This window comes from Ranitomeya imitator, chromosome 4 (assembly GCF_032444005.1).
Source record: "Ranitomeya imitator isolate aRanImi1 chromosome 4, aRanImi1.pri, whole genome shotgun sequence".
In the NCBI taxonomy this organism is placed as follows: Eukaryota; Metazoa; Chordata; class Amphibia; order Anura; family Dendrobatidae; genus Ranitomeya; species Ranitomeya imitator.
Genome location: NC_091285.1, coordinates 330,350,608 through 330,370,694, shown reverse-complemented (window position 1 = coordinate 330,370,694; position 20,087 = coordinate 330,350,608).

Here is a 20,087-nt window from a genome sequence, read left to right as displayed (position 1 = left end):
AGATAGTAATTGAAGGACACTCCCTGTTTTTTTTTTTTTTTTGTGGGAGATTAAGATTGACATTTCTGCTAGAGTGCCATCCCTGTCTGTGTCATCTCTCACTCAGTGGGCCATAGAAAGCCTATTTATTTTTTTGCTTGATTTGGGTTATAAAATCTACCTGAAAAAATCACTACATCAATCAGTGGGAGAAAAATATTGGCCTCAGGGCTTGTGTGCCACTCCTGACTCCTGTGTGCATCATCACTCACTCAGTGGGCCATAGAAAGGCCTTTTTTTTTTTTTTTTTGCTTTATTTGGGTTCTAAATTCTACCTGAAAAAATCAATAAATCAATCAGTGGGAGATTAATATTGGCCTTTGGGCTTGTGTGCCAGTCCTAAGCGTGCCATCTCTCTCTCTCAGATAGTGGGCCATAGAAAGCCTATTTATTTTTTATTTTTTTTATTGGGTTTATAAATTTTCCCTGGAAAAAAAAAAAAAAGTGGGAGATTAATATTGGCCTCTGGGCTTGTGTGCCACTCCTGACTCCTGTGTGCGTCATCTCTCACTCAGTGGGCCATAGAAAGCCTTTTTTTGTTTTATTTGTTTTCTAAATTCTCCCTGAAAAAATCATTTTATTTTATTTGGTTTCTAAATTCTTCCTGAAAAAATCATTTTATTCTATTTTTTTTTTCCTAAAGTCTCCCTGAAAAAAAAAAAATCAGTGGGAGATTAATATTGCCCTTTCTGCTTGTGTGCCAGTCTTGACTCCTGGGTGTGCCATCTCTCTCTCTCTCTCCAATTGTGGGCCATAGAAAGCCTATTATTTTTTTTAGCTTGATTTGGGTTCCAAAATCTACCTGAAAAAATCACTACATCAATCAGTGGGAGATAAATATTGGCCTCTGGGCTTGTGTGCCACTCCTGACTCCTGTGTGCGTCATCTCTCACTCAGTGGGCCATAGAAAGCCTTTTTTTGTTTTATTTGTTTTCTAAATTCTCCCTGAAAAAATCATTTTATTTTCTTTGGTTTCTAAATTCTTCCTGAAAAAATCATTTTATTCTATTTTTTTTTTTCCTAAAGTCTCCCTGAAAAAAAAAAAAAAAATCAAATCAGTGGGAGATTAATATTTACATTTGTGCTTCAGTGACAGTCCTGCGTGTGTGGCATCTCTCTCATTTGTTGCCACCAACAACAGAGTGTGTAACATTGTGCCTGATTTTCGTTGTGGTCTCACTCACCTGTAAAGGGGTAGCTAAATCATACTGAAGTTATAGCTCACCGTGTAATTTGTGTGACAGCAACAAATACCGTTAGTTTGTTTACGTTTTTAAAACAATGAGGAAGTATGGTGGAAGAGGTCGTGGCCGGGGGCGTTCATTGTCAGCTGGTAATGATGGTAGTTGTAGTGGTGGAGCATCAGCAGGTCGTGGGAAAAAAAATATTGCACCTAAGTCTGGAGCTGTGGAGCCAGGTTCGTCGTCTGGCTACACAAGGCCTCGAACGCTCCCTTTTCTGGGAGTAGGAAAACCGCTTTTAAAGTCGGAGCAGCAAGAGCAAGTTTTGGCTTATCTTGCTGACTCAGCCTCTAGCTCTTTTGCCTCCTCTCGTGAAACTGGTAAATGTCAAAGCAGCGCGTCGTTAGTGGATGTTCACGGTCAGGGACAAGTCGCTTCCTTGTCCTCTTCAGCAAAAACAACAACAGAGAAGAATGCAGCAGGCGACACAACGGGTTACTCCATGGAGCTCTTTACACATACCGTCCCTGGCTTAGAAAGTGAAGCAGTTAACAGTCCATGCCCATTACAAGTTGAATCTGACATGGAGTGCACTGATGCACAGCCACAGCCAGACTACTATGCTGGTCCTTTGACTCAGACCACAACATTGCCCTCGCAGGGTGCTGATCAAGAATCAGACCCTGATGAGACTATGTTGCCCCATCACGAACGCTATACCACCGACCGACACGGTGACACAGACGAAGTTGCACACGAGCTACAAGAAGAGGTAATAGATGACCCAGTTCTTGACCCCGATTGGCAGCCATTGGGGGAACAGGGTGCAGGCGGCAGCAGTTCTGAAGCGGAGGAGGAGGGGCCGCAGCAGGCATCAACATCGCAACAGGTTCCATCTGCCGGGCCCGTATCTTGCCCAAAACGCGTGGCAAAGCTAAAACCTGTTGGAGGACAGCGTGGCCATCCGGTTAAAGCTCAGTCTGCAATGCCTGAAAAGGTATCCGATGCTAGAAAGAGTGCAGTCTGGCATTTTTTTAAACAACATCCAATTGATCAGCGCAAAGTCATCTGTCAAAAATGTTCAACTACCTTAAGCAGAGGACAGAATCTGAAAAGTCTCAATACAAGTTGCATGCATAGACATTTAACCACCATGCATTTGCAAGCCTGGACTAACTACCAAACGTCCCTTAAGGTTGTAGCACCCTCGGCCAATGAAGCTAGTCAGCAACGCAACATCCCTTCCGGCAGTGTAGGGCCACCATTTTCCGCACCACCTGCAGTATCTGTGCAGGTTTCTTTGCCAGGCCAAAGCCGTCAGGGTCAGGGAATCACCAGTTTCGTAGTAGGAAACACTGCATCTAGGGCACCGGTGGCAACAATACCATCTCCCACCGTCTCTCAGTCTGCCATGTCCACCGGCACCCCCGCTAGTTCCACGATCTCCAGCTCTCCAGTCCAGCTCACCCTACATGAGACTATGGTTAGAAAAAGGAAGTACTTAGCCTCGCATCCGCGTACACAGGGTTTGAACGCACACATAGCTAGACTAATCTCGTTAGAGATGATGCCCTACCGGTTAGTTGAAAGCAAAGCTTTCAAAGCCCTGATGGACTACGCTGTACCACGCTACGAGCTACCCAGTCGACACTTTTTTTCCAGAAAAGCCATCCCAGCCCTCCACCAGCATGTTAAAGAGCGCATCGTCCATGCACTCAGGCAATCTGTGAGCACAAAGGTGCACCTGACAACAGATGCATGGACCAGTAGGCATGGCCAGGGACGTTACGTGTCCATCACGGCACACTGGGTAAATGTGGTGGATGCAGGGTCCACAGGGGACAGCAAGTTTGGGACAGTTCTGCCTAGCCCACGGTCTAGGAAACAATTGGCTGTAGCCGTTTGCACCCCCTCCTCCTCCTCTTCGTCCTCCTGCAGAAGCGAGAGCTCGTCCACAGACCGCAGTCGCACAACCACTCCATCCGCAGCTGCCACTGTTGCACACCAGGTCTCCCATTATGGGGCAGCTACTGGCAAACGTCAGCAGGCTGTATTGGCTATGAAGTGTTTGGGCGACAACAGACACACCGCGGAAGTTCTGTCCGAGTTCTTGCAGAAAGAAACGCAGTCGTGGCTGGGCACTGTAGATCTTGAGGCAGGCAAGGTAGTGAGTGATAACGGAAGGAATTTCATGGCTGCCATCTCCCTTTCCCAACTGAAACACATTCCTTGCCTGGCTCACACCTTAAACCTGGTGGTGCAGTGCTTCCTGAAAAGTTATCCGGGGTTATCCGACCTGCTCCTCAAAGTGCGTGGACTTTGCTCACATATCCGCCAATCGCCCGTACACTCCAGCTGTATGCAGACCTATCAGCGTTCTTTGAACCTTCCCCAGCATCGCCTAATCATAGACGTTGCAACAAGGTGGAACTCAACACTGCACATGCTTCAGAGGTGTAGCTAGAGCTTTTGCCGCCCGGGGCTGTTCCCGAGTTTGGCGCCCCCCCCCCCCGGCTCAATACACACAAAGGTTACCAAAAACGGTTTTCCTGTTTTGTAGAACTTAAACTGGGCCTAATGGTGTCACCCCCACATGCCACACCTGTGACTTAATACCACCACACCATGACCAGGCCACATAGTGACCGAATAATACTACATACAAGGGACAAATACCACAACACCATTTCCAGACCACATATTACCACCACATAGTGACTGAATACTACAATACTGATCAGTAATAAAAAAAAAAAAAACACAATACTATCACCATAAGTGCCAGTATTCACAGGAGATCTGTACTTAGTATGCAGTGTCTGTGTAGAGGTAATACAGAGATCACTGGTGACATTATACACAGGACCTCTATATAGTATACAGTGTATAGTGTCAGTGTATAGGTAACACTGACTCACCAGTGACGTCTCTAGGTGAAGTCCTTCATCTTTCATCCAGCACAGACCGCCATCATTCCTTCCAGCCAGGACTCGTTTCTGCAGGAAATAACACAGTTATCTCGAGCTCCGCTTGCAGAACACATTACTTAATTTTTCACAACTTCTACATTACATCACATGAAGAAAAAAAGGTGATATAGTGTCACTCTGCACAGTAACAGGACCGCCCCCCCATTTAAAACAGTACACTCAAAAAATAAAATAAATACATCACTGCAGTAATAATATCCCTTAATTAGCCCCTATGGTAATAATATTCCCCACCCTGGCCCCGTTTCTCATTCCTGGCTCCAGCCATATGTTCTCGCATCCTGCCCTCATGAGTATCCATTCTACCCCATATGATCTCCCCATCCTGCCCCACCAGCCTCCATCGTATCCGTCCTGCCCCATGATCCAATCCTGCCCCGTGTCTCCAATCATGCCCCGTATCTACATTCTGCCCATGCCTCAAGTCCTGCCCCCAGTGTGTCCAGCATATTACCCCCATGTTGTCCAGCAATCTGCCCCAGTGTGTCCAGCATATTACCCCCAGTGTGTCCAGCAATCTGCCCCAGTATGTCCAGCACTGCCCCCAGTGTGTCCAGCAATCTGCCCCAGTGTCCAGCCTTTCCCCAGTGTGTCCAGCAGTCTGCCCCAGTGTGTCCAGCATATTACCCCCAGTGTCCAGCATTGCCCCAGTGTGTCCAGCATATTACCCCCAGTGTGTCCAGCAATCTGCCCCAGTGTCCAGCATTGCCCCAGTGTGTCCAGAAGTCTGCCCCAGGGTCTCCAGCATTGCCTCAATGTGTCCAGAAATCTGCCCCAGGGTCTCCAGTATTGCCCCAGTGTGTCCAGCAATCTGCCCCATGGTCTCCTGTATTGCCCCAGTGTGTCCAGCATTCTGCCCCATGGTCTCCAGTATTGCCCCGGTGTATCCAGCAATCTGCCCCATGGTCTCCTGTATTGCCCCAGTGTGTCCAGCATTCTGCCCCATGGTCTCCAGTATTGCCCCGGTGTGTCCAGCAATCTGCCCCATGGTCTCCAGTATTGCCCCAGTATGTCCAGAAGTCTGCCCAGGGTCTCCAGCATTGCCTCAATGTGTCCTGAAATCTGCCCCATGGTCTCCAGTATTCAGTGTGTCCAGCAATCTGCCCCATAGTCTCCTGTATTGCCCCAGTGTGTCCAGCATTCTGCCCCATGGTCTCCAGTATTTCCCCAGTGTGTCCAGCATTCTGCCCCATGGTCTCCAGTATTGCCCCAGTGTGTCCAGCAATCTGCCCCATGGTCTCCTGTATTGCCCCAGTGTGTCCAGCATTCTGCCACATGGTCTCCTGTATTGCCCCAGTGTGTCCAGCATTCTGCCCCATGGTCTCCAGTATTGCCCCAGTGTGTCCAGCAATCTGCCCCATGGTCTCCTGTATTGCCCCAGTGTGTCCAGCAATCTGCCCCATGGTCTCCTGTATTGCCCCAGTGTGTCCAGCATTCTGCCACATGGTCTCCTGTATTGCCCCAGTGTGTCCAGCAATCTGCCCCATGGTCTCCTGTATTGCCCCAGTGTGTCCAGCATTCTGCCACATGGTCTCCTGTATTGCCCCAGTGTGTCCAGCATTCTGCCCCATGGTCTCCAGTATTGCCCCAGTGTGTCCAGCAATCTGCCCCATGGTCTCCTGTATTGCCCCAGTGTGTCCAGCAATCTGCCCCATGGTCTCCTGTATTGCCCCAGTGTGTCCAGCATTCTGCCACATGGTCTCCTTGTATTGCCCCAGTGTGTCCAGCAATCTGCCCCATGGTCTCCAGTATTGCCCCAGTGTGTCCAGCAATCTGCCCCATAGTCTCCTGTATTGCCCCAGTGTGTCCAGCAATCTGCCCCATGGTCTCATGTATTGCCCCAGTGTGTCCAGCAATCTGCCCCATGGTCTCATGTATTGCCCCAGTGTGTCCAGCAATCTGCCCCAAGGTCTCCAGCATTGCCCCAGCCCCAGACAGTGAGACATAAAGAAAAAAAAAAAAAAGTAAAATCCTCACCTCTCCCGTTCCTAGCGCAGGTCCGGTGCAGTCAGCGTCTCTCCGGCTCTGCGATGCTCAGGACAGAGAGGCAGAGCGGCGCGCACAGTAGTGACGTCATCGCGCCCTCTGCTCTGAGACGTCGCAGAGTCAGAGGAGGCTGCAGCTGCCGGCGCCGCAGGAACCAGGAGAGGTGAGTATAGAGCGGGGGGCGGGGTCCGGTGGTGGGGGGAGCTGGCCCTGGTCGTGGCGGCGGACGGCGCCGCCCGAAGATTTAAAGGGGCGTCTTTTTTTTTTTTTTCTTTTTTCTTCTGCAGCGCCGGCCGCCCCCCGCATTGTGCCGCCCGGGGCGGACCGCCCCCCCCGCACCCCCCTTCCTACGCCACTGACATGCTTCAGAGACTGTGTGAACAGAGGCGGGCTGTTATGTTTTTGTGGGAGGATACACATACACGGGCCGGCAGTAGGATGGCAGACATGGAGTTGTCAGGTGTGCAGTGGTCGAAGATTCAAGACATGTGTCAAGTCCTTCAGTGTTTTGAGGAATGCACACGGCTGGTTAGTGCAGACAACGCCATAATAAGCATGAGCGTCCCCCTAATGCGTCTGCTGATGCAAAGTTTGACGCACATAAAGGATCAGGCGTCTGCAGCTGAGGAAGAGGAAAGCCTTGATGACAGTCAGCCATTGTCTGGCCAGGGCAGTGTACAGGACGAGGTAGCGGGCGAAGAGGAGGAGGAGGACGAGGAGGATGATGGGGATGATTATATTTTTAATGAGGAAGCTTTTCCGGGGCCACTGGAAATTGGTGGCGCGGCAAGGCCGGGTTCTGGTTTTTTGAGGGACACAAGTGACGTGGATTTGCCTGAAACTGCCCCTCAACCAAGCACAACCGCAGATTTGAGAACTGGAACTTTGGCCCACATGGCGGATTATGCCTTACGTATCCTCAAAAGGGACACACGCATAACTAAAATGATGAATGATGACGATTACTGGTTGGCCTGCCTCCTTGATCCTCGCTATAAAGGCAAATTGCAAAATATAATGCCACATGAGAACTTGGAACTAATATTAGCAACCAAACAATCAACTCTTGTTGACCGTTTGCTTCTGGCATTCCCTGCACACAGCGCCCGTGATCGTTCTCACACGAGCTGCAGGGGCCAGCAGACCAGAGGAGTTAGAGGGGCAGAAATCAGAAGTGGCGTTGGCCAGAGGGGTTTTCTGACCAGGTTGTGGAGTGATTTTGCTATGACCGCAGACAGGACAGGTACTGCAGCATCAATTCAAAGTGACAGGAGACAACATTTGTCCAGTATGGTTACAAACTATTTTTCATCCCTTATCAATGTTCTCCCTCAACCGTCATTCCCATTTGATTACTGGGCATCAAAATTAGACACCTGGCCAGAATTGGCAGAATATGCATTGCAGGAGCTTGCTTGCCCGGCAGCTAGTGTCCTATCAGAAAGAGTATTCAGTGCTGCAGGTTCAATACTAACAGAAAAAAGGACTCGTCTGGCTACCCAAAATGTAGATGATCTAACCTTCATTAAAATGAATCACAACTGGATTTCGAAATCTTTTGCCCCACCTTGCCCGGCTGACACCTAGCTTTCCTATGAAAAGGTCTTGCCTGTGGACTATTCTGAATGCCTTTTCCAATCTCGTAATTTTCTGCACCTGATTGTCCAGCATACGACATGTTTACACCTCACTAAATGGCCAAACTCCCCACACGGGGCCGTGGTATCGACACTTGGCGACAGCACCCGTGAGAGTGCAGTTTGTCTGAAGAGGTGGGTGAGCCCGCTTTTGGTCGACGGCACTGCCACTGGGTCCCTCCTAGTACAATAAAGTGTCTCTGGCGGTGGTGGTGCGCACCCAACGTCAGACACACCGTTGTAATATGAGGGGCCCTGGGCCTGTACCGCCGGCCACAAGACAGTTTCCCCCCACCCCAGCTCAAACAGTGCTCTACCACTTGCAAAATTATCTCACAGCTCCACCAATGTTTAGTCTATGCGCTGACATCCTTCAATGCCTGCCACTGACAATACCATTGTATTGACATTTTTGTTATGTTAGGCCTTCGATGCCTCTCTGTGGTCACTCCTTCCACTAGGCCTCCACTGACCACACCACTGCTGCCCGTGTACCCCTGTAACCAATTTAAAATTGCCTACAGCCATGTGTTATTATTTTAGGCCTTCGATGCCTGTCTGCGGTGACTCCTTCCACTAGGCCTCCACTGACCACACCACTGCTGCCCGTGTACCCCTGGAACCAATTTAAAATTGCCTACAGCCATGTGTTATTATTTTAGGCCTTCGATGCCTGTCTGCGGTCACTCCTTCCACTAGGCCTCCACTGACCACACCACTGCTGCCCGTGTACCCCTGGAACCAATTTAAAATTGCCTACAGCCATGTGTTATTATTTTAGGCCTTCGATGCCTGTCTGCGGTCACTCCTTCCACTAGGCCTCCACTGACCACACCACTGCTGCCCGTGTACCCCTGTAACCAATTTAAAATTGCCTACAGCCATGTGTTATTATTTTAGGCCTTCGATGCCTGTCTGTGGTCACTCCTTCCACTAGGCCTCCACTGACCACACCACTGCTGCCCGTGTACCCCTGGAACCAATTTAAAATTGCCTACAGCCATGTGTTATTATTTTAGGCCTTCGATGCCTGTCTGCGGTCACTCCTTCCACTAGGCCTCCACTGACCACACCACTGCTGCCCGTGTACCCCTGTAACCAATTTAAAATTGCCTACAGCCATGTGTTATTATTTTAGGCCTTCGATGCCTGTCTGGGGTCACTCCTTCCACTAGGCCTCCACTGACCACACCACTGCTGCCCGTGTACCCCTGTGTTGTGAGTTCTGTTTTTGGGCTCCCTCTGGTGGTTACTGATGGTACTGGGTGACTTGTCTTTCCTGGGTTTCTGGGTTCCACCTGTTCCATCAGCATATGGGAGTTTCCTATTTTACCTGGCTTTGCTGGCATTTCCTCGCCGGTTATCAATGTATCCAGTGTGTCTTGTTACCTCTGCTCCCTGCTCCTAGAACCTTCTGGTCAAGCTAAGTTTGGATTTTCCTGTTTTGGTGTTTTGCTTTATTTGGTTTTTAGTCCAGCCTGCAGATATGTGATTCTTGCTGCTGGTTGCTCTAGTGGGCTGAAATTGCTCCTCATGTACCATGAGTTGGCACATGAGTTCAAGTAATTTCAGGATGGTTTTTTGAAGGGTTTTTCGCTGACCGCGCAGTTCACTTTTGTATCCTCTGCTATCTAGCTTTAGCGGGCCTCATTTTGCTGAAACTGTTTTCATACTGCGTATGTGCTTTCCTCTCATTTCACCGTCATTATATGTGGGGGGCTGCTATTTCTGTGGGGGATTTCTCTGGAGGCAAGAGAGGTCTGTGTTTCTTCTAATAGGGGAAGTTAGATCTTCGGCTGGAGCGAGACGTCTAGGATCATCGTAGGCACGTTCCCCGGCTACTTTTATTTGTGTGTTAGGTTCAGGGTCGCGGTCAGCTCAGGTTCCATCGCCCTAGAGCTTGTTTGTATCTGTGCTTGTCCTTTAGTGATCCCCTGCCATTGGGATCATGACACCCCTGGAACCAACATCAGAAAATATAAAAATAAGTATTTTGCTTATAAAAAAGAAAATACTGGAGAGATATCAAATGCAGACATTTTAACATTAAAAACAAACACATACAACAAAAATCTGGTACAGTACTAAAAATGGCCACCAGCTACAATAACTTTCTCCTGCAAGTAGTTAACTGAAAGGTTTTTTCAATTTTAAACACAGATATGGCATCCACCGAGTGTTGTCCTGTCGCGTCTTCTTTATATTATTGCCAAGAAGATGCAAAACAATGAAAATAATAAAATCATTATTTACCAAAAAAATAGAGTAAATCAAAACCACATTGCAAATAAACATTCATTACAAATAAAGAAGCAGGGCGCGTCCGAGGGTGAGTATATACCTAATAAGAATATAATCACCCTCGGACGCGCCCTGCTTCTTTCCGACAGCCTTCCTTCCTAAGAATCAGCCCTTCCGTGGTGTAGAGAGAGGGTTTGTTACACTCCAAGGTGTTCCCCAGGTTGCCTTTCCTGAGCTTCGATCTTCCGGCTCTCGTTTAGTAGTTGTTGGAAACTACGCTGCATTGGGCCTACAAATTGGGTATGGGGTGTAGAGAGATGGTGTGTTCCACTCCAAGGTGTTCCCCAGGTTGCCTTTCCTGAGCTTCGATCTTCCGGCTCTCGTTTAGTAGTTGTTGGAAACTACGCTGCATTAGGCCTACAAATTGGGTATGGGGTGTAGAGAGATGGTGTGTTCCACTGTAGAGAGATGGTGTGTTCCACTCCAAGGTGTTCCCCAGGTTTCCTCTCCATTGCTTCGATCTTCCGGCTCTCGTTTAGTAGTTGTTGGAAACTACGCTGCATTAGGCCTACAAATTGGGTATGGGGTGTAGAGAGATGGTGTGTTACACTCCAAGGTGTTCCCCAGGTTTCCTCTCCATTGCTTCGATCTTCCGGCTCTCGTTTAGTAGTTGTTGGAAACTATGCTGCATTAGGCCTACAAATTGGGTATGGGGTGTAGAGAGATGGTGTGTTACACTCCAAGGTGTTCCCCAGGTTTCCTCTCCATTGCTTCGATCTTCCGGCTCTCGTTTAGTAGTTGTTGGAAACTACGCTGCATTGGGCCTACAAATTGGGTATGGGGTGTAGAGAGATGGTGTGTTCCACTCCAAGGTGTTCTCCAGGTTGCCTTTCCTGAGCTTCGATCTTCCGGCTCTCGTTTAGTAGTTGTTGGAAACTACGCTGCATTAGGCCTACAAATTGGGTATGGGGTGTAGAGAGATGGTGTGTTACACTCCAAGGTGTTCCCCAGGTTTCCTCTCCATTGCTTCGATCTTCCGGCTCTCGTTTAGTAGTTGTTGGAAACTACGCTGCATTAGGCCTACAAATTGGGTATTGGGTGTAGAGAGGTGGTGTGTTCCACTGTAGAGAGATGGTGTGTTCCACTCCAAGGTGTTCCCCAGGTTTCCTCGCCAATGCTTCGATCATCATGCTCTCGTTTAGTAGTTGTTGGAAACTACGCTGCATTAGGCCTACAAATTGGGTATGGGGTGTAGAGAGATGGTGTGTTCCACTCCAAGGTGTTCTCCAGGTTGCCTTTCCTGAACTTCTATCTTCAGGCTCTCATTAAATTGTGGTTAAACGGAACAACTGCATTTGGCGTACTAGTTGGTTTGGGGCCTACTATCGGTGTCTGCCGCTCCTTGCTGTTCTCCTGGTTTCCTGTCCTGAAATTCCGTTTTCAGGCGCTCGTTAAGTAGTTGTTAATGTTAGACTGCATTTGGCCTACTAGTTGGGTTGGGGCCTACTATCGGTGTCTGCCACTCCTTGCTGTTCTCCTCCACTGAACAAAGCTGTGCCGCCTGTTTACTACTGTTGCCAATTTTGAACTGCATTTCGACTACTTACTGATTTGGGCCTACTCTCTGTGTCAGCCTCTCATTCCAGTTGTCCTCCACTGCAATGCCCCCTGATTAGTCCTGTGTTACCAATTTTGAACTGCATTTAGCCCACTTTATTCTTTGGGCCTATATCTGTGTTTCCTCCTCATCCTGCCCATTGCCCAGCCAGTGATAGATGAGTCTGCTGGTACATTGACCCATAACGCAACATTTCCCGTGCACGCTACACTGCAAGATTGTGACCCTGCTGAAAGTCAGGTCCCCCTTCCCGCATACCATACCACCTTACACGGGGACAAACAGGAAGGTGCAGATGAAAGTGCAGGTTCCTTCATCAGGTGGGGGGAGGAATACTAGTTGGCGACGTCAATGGCACAGGGCCTCTCATGGTACGCAAAAGTGTTGCTGCCGGTGGGAGGCGCCCCCGCCGTGCAAACACACCGCTGTACTTTGAGGGGCCCTGTGCCAGTGCCAATGCCAACGAGTGGGCCCCCCCTGCTTGCTCAGGTTCACAGCACTTGCAAAGTTGAAATACTTACCTCTCCCTGCTCCACTGCCGTGACGTGGTCCAGATTTCCTGGGCCCACTAATTACTTGAACCAGCCCTACCCACCACAACTTTAGCCAAATGACCCCCAATTTCAAATGCCTTCCAATTATTATAAGGTAAATTACGCTTGACAAGCTTCATTAAGAAGAATGGATGGTTTTGACATTAAAATGGGCACTCTAGGTGTTTTCCTGGCCCCCACTCACTGCCGACTATGCTGCCCTATTGACTTGCATTGGGTTTCGTGTTTCGGTCGATCCCGACTTTACGTCATAATCGGGCGATTTCACTCGACCCGACTTTTGAGATAGTCGGGTTTCGCGAAACCCGGCTCGACTCTAAAAAGGTCAAGGTCGCTCAACTCTAGTGCAAAGCCAAAAGTGGGCTAAAGTGCATAAGATGAACAGACACTGATGAAGTATAGTTATAAGGACCCCAACCCGCCGCCTCTACGTGCGTTTTGATGTGATGAGCATTATATGGGGGCCATAATACTGTATACTGTATGGAGCACTATATGAGGCCCATTATACTGTAGGGAGCATTATATGGACCCATTATATGGACCCATTATACTGTATGGCGCAATATATTGTATGGTGCAAAAGCTTCTTCGAAACGCGTTATCTGTTACTCATTATCATGTGAATTCATCCGACTGGACTCTTTTTTTTATTCACAATAAATTTGGAATGTTTTGGAAGCTGTAGTTTTTCGCAGCGTTATATAGGGCCCATTATACTATATGGAGCATTATATGGGGGCCATTATACTGTATACTCTATGGAACATTATGTGAAGCCCATAATACTGTGTAGAGTATTTTATGGACCCATTATACTGTATGGTACAAAATATGGGGACCATTTTACTATATGAAGCAATATATGGGACCATTATACTGTATGGAGCAAAATAGGGGGCCCATTATACTTTATGAAACATTATATGGGTGCCATTATACTGTATGGAGTATATGGGGCCAATATACCGTATGGCGTATTATATGGGTCCATTATACTGTATGGAGCATTATATGGGGCCATTATGCTGTATGGAGCATTATATGGGGCCCATTATATTGTATGGCACAATACTGTATATGGGACCATTATTCTGTATGGAGCAATATATGGAGTCCATTATACTGTATAGAACAATATATGGGGCTCAATGTAATGTATGGAGCATTATATGGGACCATTATACTGTATGGTGGACTATGTGGTGCCTATTATACTATATGGAGCACTGTATCTGGTCCATAATACTGTATGGAGAACTATGTGGATTCCATAATTCTGTATAGAGGACTATGTTGTGCCCAAAATTCTGTATGGAGTACTATGTGGTGCCCATAATACTGGATGGAGGACTATGTGGTGGTGCAAATAATTCTGTATATAGGACTATATGGTGTCAATAATTCTGTATGGAAGACTATGTGGTGCCCATAATACTGTATGGAGGACTATACTGTCCAGTCTAAAATGAAAATTGTCAATAGATATCACTCATGTAATGTAAGACGTAAGTGAAATCTTTGGCATTGTACTATACCTATATTTTTTTTTTGTGCATCATGAATCATGATATGTGTTAAAGGGGCCCACTGAGACTCTTTCAAAATGGGCCCACAAAAACTGGAGCCGGCCCTGGCAACTATGCACATCAAGATGAACTCTGGCTGCAGCTCTGTGACAGGCGCCATGCCAACGTCACATAGAAGTTATGTAACATGGCCACTGGACTATCAAATGCCGCACGATCATGCCTGCAGCATTTAATAGACCTTTGGCTTTTCAGTGTTACTGCTATGTGATGTCAGGGCACAGCCTGTCACAGAGCAGAACACCCGGTCACAGCTGCTGTCAGAGGCCATTTTAATGACCACGCCGGATATGACGCCGCAAGAAGATGCCAGGGAGCGCAGGAAGGTGAGAAGAATCTTCCCCATTGGGACTCCTGCTCTGTGCCGGCTGACAGAGCTTCTGCTTCCTCTGCTTCCTGGCATGAAGCCAGCAGGTCCCCCGGCTGTGTGCTTAGGTTGCGCATGCGCGCTTGCTCCCGGTCTATTAAAGAGACAGCGCACATTTTACAAAAGGTGTTTCTGACCAATGGAGTGTTAATGATTACTATTTCTAGCCCCTCCACCATAAGGAGGGTGCTGGAGCAACAAGTTTCCTCAGTTACGAACTTCTGGTTCCTACTAGCATGTGCTTCTGTTTCTGAAGTCTCTGTCAGTGCTCCGCTTACACTGTTTGACTCCACAGACTATCTGCTACCCGTTACCTGGCTTTCCTGGACGATCTCAAATCTACCTACTCCAGTTCCGTCTCGTCCCGCCATTCAGTCAGCTGAACCTCAGGACAACGTCAGTACAGCTGGAACCAGCTCCTATCCATACCCCCGGTACCCACCGGTTAGATCTACGTCACCTGCTAACCCTTCTTGTCCATCTGTCCCGCTGGGTCTGCTACCATGAGTCCGGGGTCTAACTGGAGCACCTGTGTCCCCCAGGTATCCCATTCTGACCCTGTTTGAGGGGTCTTACCACGGGTGTCTGGGGCTCACGTAGTCAAGCCCCCTTCAGAGCCCCCGGACTCTGAAGGGGCAGAGCAAAGTACGCCTGCGCCGGAGCCGTGGCTGAAGATCAGAAGAGGACGTCATGGAAAGAAGATAGGAGGCGCCGCAGCGGACCGGAGACGCCCATCCGACCTGACCAGCAGCGGGACCGCCCCTGGGTGAGTATAATCTAACCTCTTTTTCTCCTTTTTCAGGTAACATCGGGGGCTTATCTACAGCATTACAGAATGCAGTAGATAAGCCCCTGATGCCGGTGGGATTACCTCACCCGCGATTTTCGGGGTGACAGGTTCCCTTTAAAGACTCTGTCGATAACCTCAAACAGGCCATTTGCAGCACCTGCCATACCCGCATCAGCAGGGGTAGCAAAACTACCAGTCTGACCACCACCAGCATGATCAGGCACATGTCAGCAAAGCACCTGACTTTGTGGGCCAAACCCCAGGCTCCAGGAACACTGTCTGCAGGTGACACCACTGCTTCTTCCACTGTTTTGCGTAGAAGCCAATCCCCAGTCCACTGTGCATGTGAAGATGCCTCTAGCCCTGCACCTGTTGTTGCCCACAGTCAAGCAGCACCATCATCAAGCCTGTCCACATCGTTGTCCCAGCACAGCCTTCAGTTGTCTATACCAGAGGTCCCCAACTCCAGTCCTCAAGGCCCACCAACAGGTCATGTTTTCAGGATTTCCTTTGCATTGCACAGGTGATGCAATTATTACCTGGGAAAGACTAAGGAAATCCTGAAAACATGACATGTTGGTGGGCCTTGAGGACTGGAGTTGGGGACCCCTGGTCTATACCCCAGTCATTGGAATGCAAGCGGAAATACCCATCAACGTTCCACAGGCCACAGTACTAAATTCTAACATTTCTCTTCTGCTTGTGCTCAAAATGTTGCATTTTAGACTTGCTGAGACAGAAGCTTTCTGCAACCTGATGGCGGCGGCCGTCCCAAGGTACTTGGTCTCCAGTTGCCACTATTTCTCCTGGTGTGCCGTACCGGCATTACACCAGCATGTGTCCCACAACATTGTCCGTGCCCTCAACAATGCTGGTACTGGGAAAGTCCACCTAACCACGGACAAATGGACAAGTGCTTGTGGCCAGGGATGGTACATCTCACTGACGGCACACTGGGTTAACTTAGTGGAAGCCGGGACCCAGTCGACCTTGAGATGGAACACATCCTCTCCATGCTGAGGATTGCGGGCCCTACGTCAATCAGGGTTGCCCTCACAGTGTACAGCTCCTGCACCTCCTCCTCCTCTTGAGCCTCCATCTCTGAAATCATGTTATATAGAAAATGTTTTGCACAGCCAAAAGGAGGAGGTGCACGGTCATAGGTTCCCAAGCCTTTATGTAAAATGCAAGTGACTAGCACACTCCAAAAGTGTTGTGATGCAAAGTGGGGGTTTTAAAGTGGGGGTTTTACTGTATACTGTATGTAAATAAAACCCCCACTTTGCATCACAACACTTTTGAAGTGTGCTAGTCACTTGCATTTTCCATCTCTGAAATCAACACATCAGTCAGAAGCTGGAAGCACTGCCTCAGCCCAGCAGCAACAGGCTGTGCTGAAGCTAATCTGCATAGGTGACTAACTACACAATGCAGAAGAGTTGTGGACAGCGCTGAAAGAGTAGTCAGATGTTTGGATGACACTGCTGAACCTACTGCCAGGCATGGTCGTGTGTGACAATGGCTGGAACCTGGTGGCGGCTCTGAGTCAAGGTGGGCTCTCACACAGACCTTGCCTGGCTCATGTGCTTAACCTCGTGGTTCAAGGTTTCCAGAAAAGCTACGCGGAGCTGCCGGATCTGCTAGTGAAAGTACGCCATCTGTCTGCCCATTTTTGAAAGACAGCTACAGCTACAGCCGCCCTTGTCATGCTTCAGCAGCATTTGCAGCTTCTGGCTCACCGACTGGTGTGTGATGTCCCCACGCATTGGAACTCTACACTGCAAATGTTGGAAAGGATTTGTGAGCAGAAGAGGGCAGTTGTTGACTACCAACATTAACAAGGACGTTGATATTCAGTTCAGACTCCACACATAAGACTTCAGGAGTGGACATGGATGTCAGATATATGCACCATCCTACAAAATTTTGAGGACTGCACCAAGAAGGTGAGTGAAGATTAGCATCACCATTCCGCTTCTCAGCATTCTGAAAACCTCTCTGCTCACAATTAAAGAGGATGCATTGCAGGCAGACCACGAGGACATGGAGCAAGGAACCATACGGGGTGATTACACTCAGACCAGCCTCATGATGAGGCAATGAGGAGGAGGAGGAAGAACAGGAGCTACTTTCATGCACTATAGATGGTACTACAAGCACAGCTGTCATACTGTCTGTTCAGCTGGGATAGCCTGAAGACAGGAAGGAGGAGCATGATGAGGGGGAGGACAACATGATCTGTCATCCTGTTGGTAAGGACATGGAGGTCTTGCCTGTTAGCAGTCTGGTACGCATGGCCGACTTTATGTTGCACTGCGTTTCACGTGACCCTCGCATTATAAAATTTTTTGGTGACACTCATTACTAGTTGACACTTCTAGACCCACGCTACAAGGAGAACTTTCAATCTCTTCTGCCAGAAGCAGAGAGGGGTACTAAAATGTTGCAGTACCAGAGGGCCCTTGTAGCGGAATTACTTAGAAAATTTGCATGTGAGAACACAGGCAGCAGACGTCAGAGTTTGTTGCACAACCAAGGAGTCCAAGCGAGAGTGACAGAAGTAGAATCCAGCTCAGGCAGGGGAACAATTGCAAAGTTCTGGGACAGTTTTCTCAGACCCTCCCATCGTGGCGGCACAGAGGCAAGGGGTGCTGTTACAAGAAGTGCAATGTTTAGGAAGATGCTGAGGGAGTACCTTGCAGATCGTACATACGTCCTCCGGGATTCCTCTGTGCCTTTTAATTATTGGGTATCCAAGCTGGACACGTGGCATGAACAGGCTCTCTACGCCTCGGAGGTCCTGGCCTGCCCTGCTTGTAGCATTCTGTCTGAGTGGGTTTTTAGTGCCGCTGGTGGAATTATAACAGATAAGCGCATCTGCCTGTCAACTGAAAATACTGACAGGCTGACTCTTATAAAAATGAACAAGGGCTGGATTGGGAAAGACTTCTGTACACCACCAAGTGAAAACCGCAAAACATAACATATAATACATTCTCTTTTTTGGGGAGGTGTATTCTCATGCACCTCTTCACAACCACACATGGGTATATGCAGCGCCCCAGAGACCTGGTCGTTGCAGTAGTGTCGCTCTGCCACTAAGGGGAGTGATGGTACGTCTGATGGCACTAAAGGAGTTCATCTGACCAGGTATCACCAGCACACATTACACTTCACACTCCGGCCACTAGGGGGAGCAAAAGGTTTTATTTATTAGGCCACTCCTCACACTGGTAAAACTAGGGGTTGGATAGAAAGTTAGTCAGAAGCTGACTGGGTTGGATTCAGGCAACATCCCGTGTCAGGGGGTGTTGCAGGGAGAAGATTCAGGGGGGTCCCTGTCAGGCATGGGAACCTGGCAGGTACCTTGCGACAAGAACAGAACGTTACGGAACCACACCTGCACTACCTGTTGCGGTATCCTAAGAAAGAGACACGAAGCAAAGGATATTGTGGACAGTGAGAAACGAGATCAAGCACAAAGGAGAGCCAGTAGAAGTCGTGCCCGGAGAACAGCAAAATCCTACTGAGGCGCGTAGCCGGTGGCCAGAACACCGAGGAAGTAACTGACTCTATGCCTTACTTCAAACTCCGCAGGACAGTTAATTATAAGTTGGCTGTCTACCTTACATCATGTTGGCCCCGACTTCCTGCAGGCCATAGTGGACGAGCTCAGCGATCAACTCCGGCGGACGCAGCTGAGCACTGAGGCCGGGTGGAAGGAGACCGTGATCAGGGGCCTCACCAGACGTCTGTCGGCAGCCTCGTCTGGTCCGGAGCAAGAAAGAAGTTCCAGCGCTCCGAAGCCAGAAAGCAAGGCCCTGCCGGAAAGCGAGATACTGCAAACAGATGACAACGCCGCAGCGCAAGGCCCCGCAGTCAGCGTTCCAGATCCCAGCGGAGACGAAGCAGGCCGGCACTGGAGGGACCGCATCTGAAGCAGGTATGAATAACGACCCTGCCCCAGTGACAGAAGACCTACTGGTAGGCCCCGTAGCAGTGCCACCTGCTGCCATGACTAAGACTAACTCTGAACTGACAAATCCTAATACTACTACCACAGTGGGCATTATTGCCGCTACTGAATCTACTACCAAAATTGACATTCAAACCCAGATTATACCTAAAGAACCGATTAGTGACATTGATACCGCATCGGATGAGAAGTCGAACACAGATCTTCCCAGCCCAGGAAGTGTTCGCTACCAACTGATGCCTTGCAACATACCGTCGCAGAAATAAACCTTGAAACCCCAAAGATGTAAATAGTTAATAGTTAACTGTTTCCTGCTCTTTTGCTTAGACCCGTTTAAGGGTTAACTCTTAAAGGCATCCCTTAGTTTACCCGGGATCCCTCTTGTTTGTTTGTTCATCACTGTTTTAAAAGACTGCCAAATCATGGACGGTGAATGATTCAAAAACTGTTTTGTATATAGTTCGCACCTTATTAAAGGTGCCCTCTACTGGTTTTACAACGAAAGAAGGCTTTGTGAAGAGACTGCTTTGAACACAGCACAGAAGGCCTTGCTTTCAAATGGACTTGCAGACGGAGAGAATCTGCACTACCTCAAAGAGACTTGGTTCCCTCTTAAAGGGAATGTTCACATGTTGCACTTAAGTATAGTGTTGCCTTAGGAAAGTTAAAAAAAATAAATTGTAATAATGTTGAGATTTAGAAACTGTTGATTATGTTACTAGAGATTGAGGGCAGGAAAAGTTGAAAGTGAACCCGTAGGGGTTAGAGAGTCCTCCTGAGAACCATATTAAGATGGTTGGTTGCTGATAGAAAGACAATGACAGTAGGCCCAGCCAAGGAGCTAGGCGGTCCTGCATTGGTGAAGTTAGAAAATAAAGAAAAAGTTGAGTTTGTATTAAATATTTTATAGTAAGCCTTTAGTGGGTTCAGCCTATACGCCCTTAAAGGAGAAGTTAAATTATTGTTCAGAATTTGCACTTAGTAGAATACCCGGCAGGGTACTAGAAGTTATTTATAGTCAGAATGTTATTTAAAATATTTAACCTTGTTTTTGTTTGTAACGTTCAAGTGTCCTCACCTCCCATAAAGGGAAGCATTGTTAAATTTACTTGTTTCAAG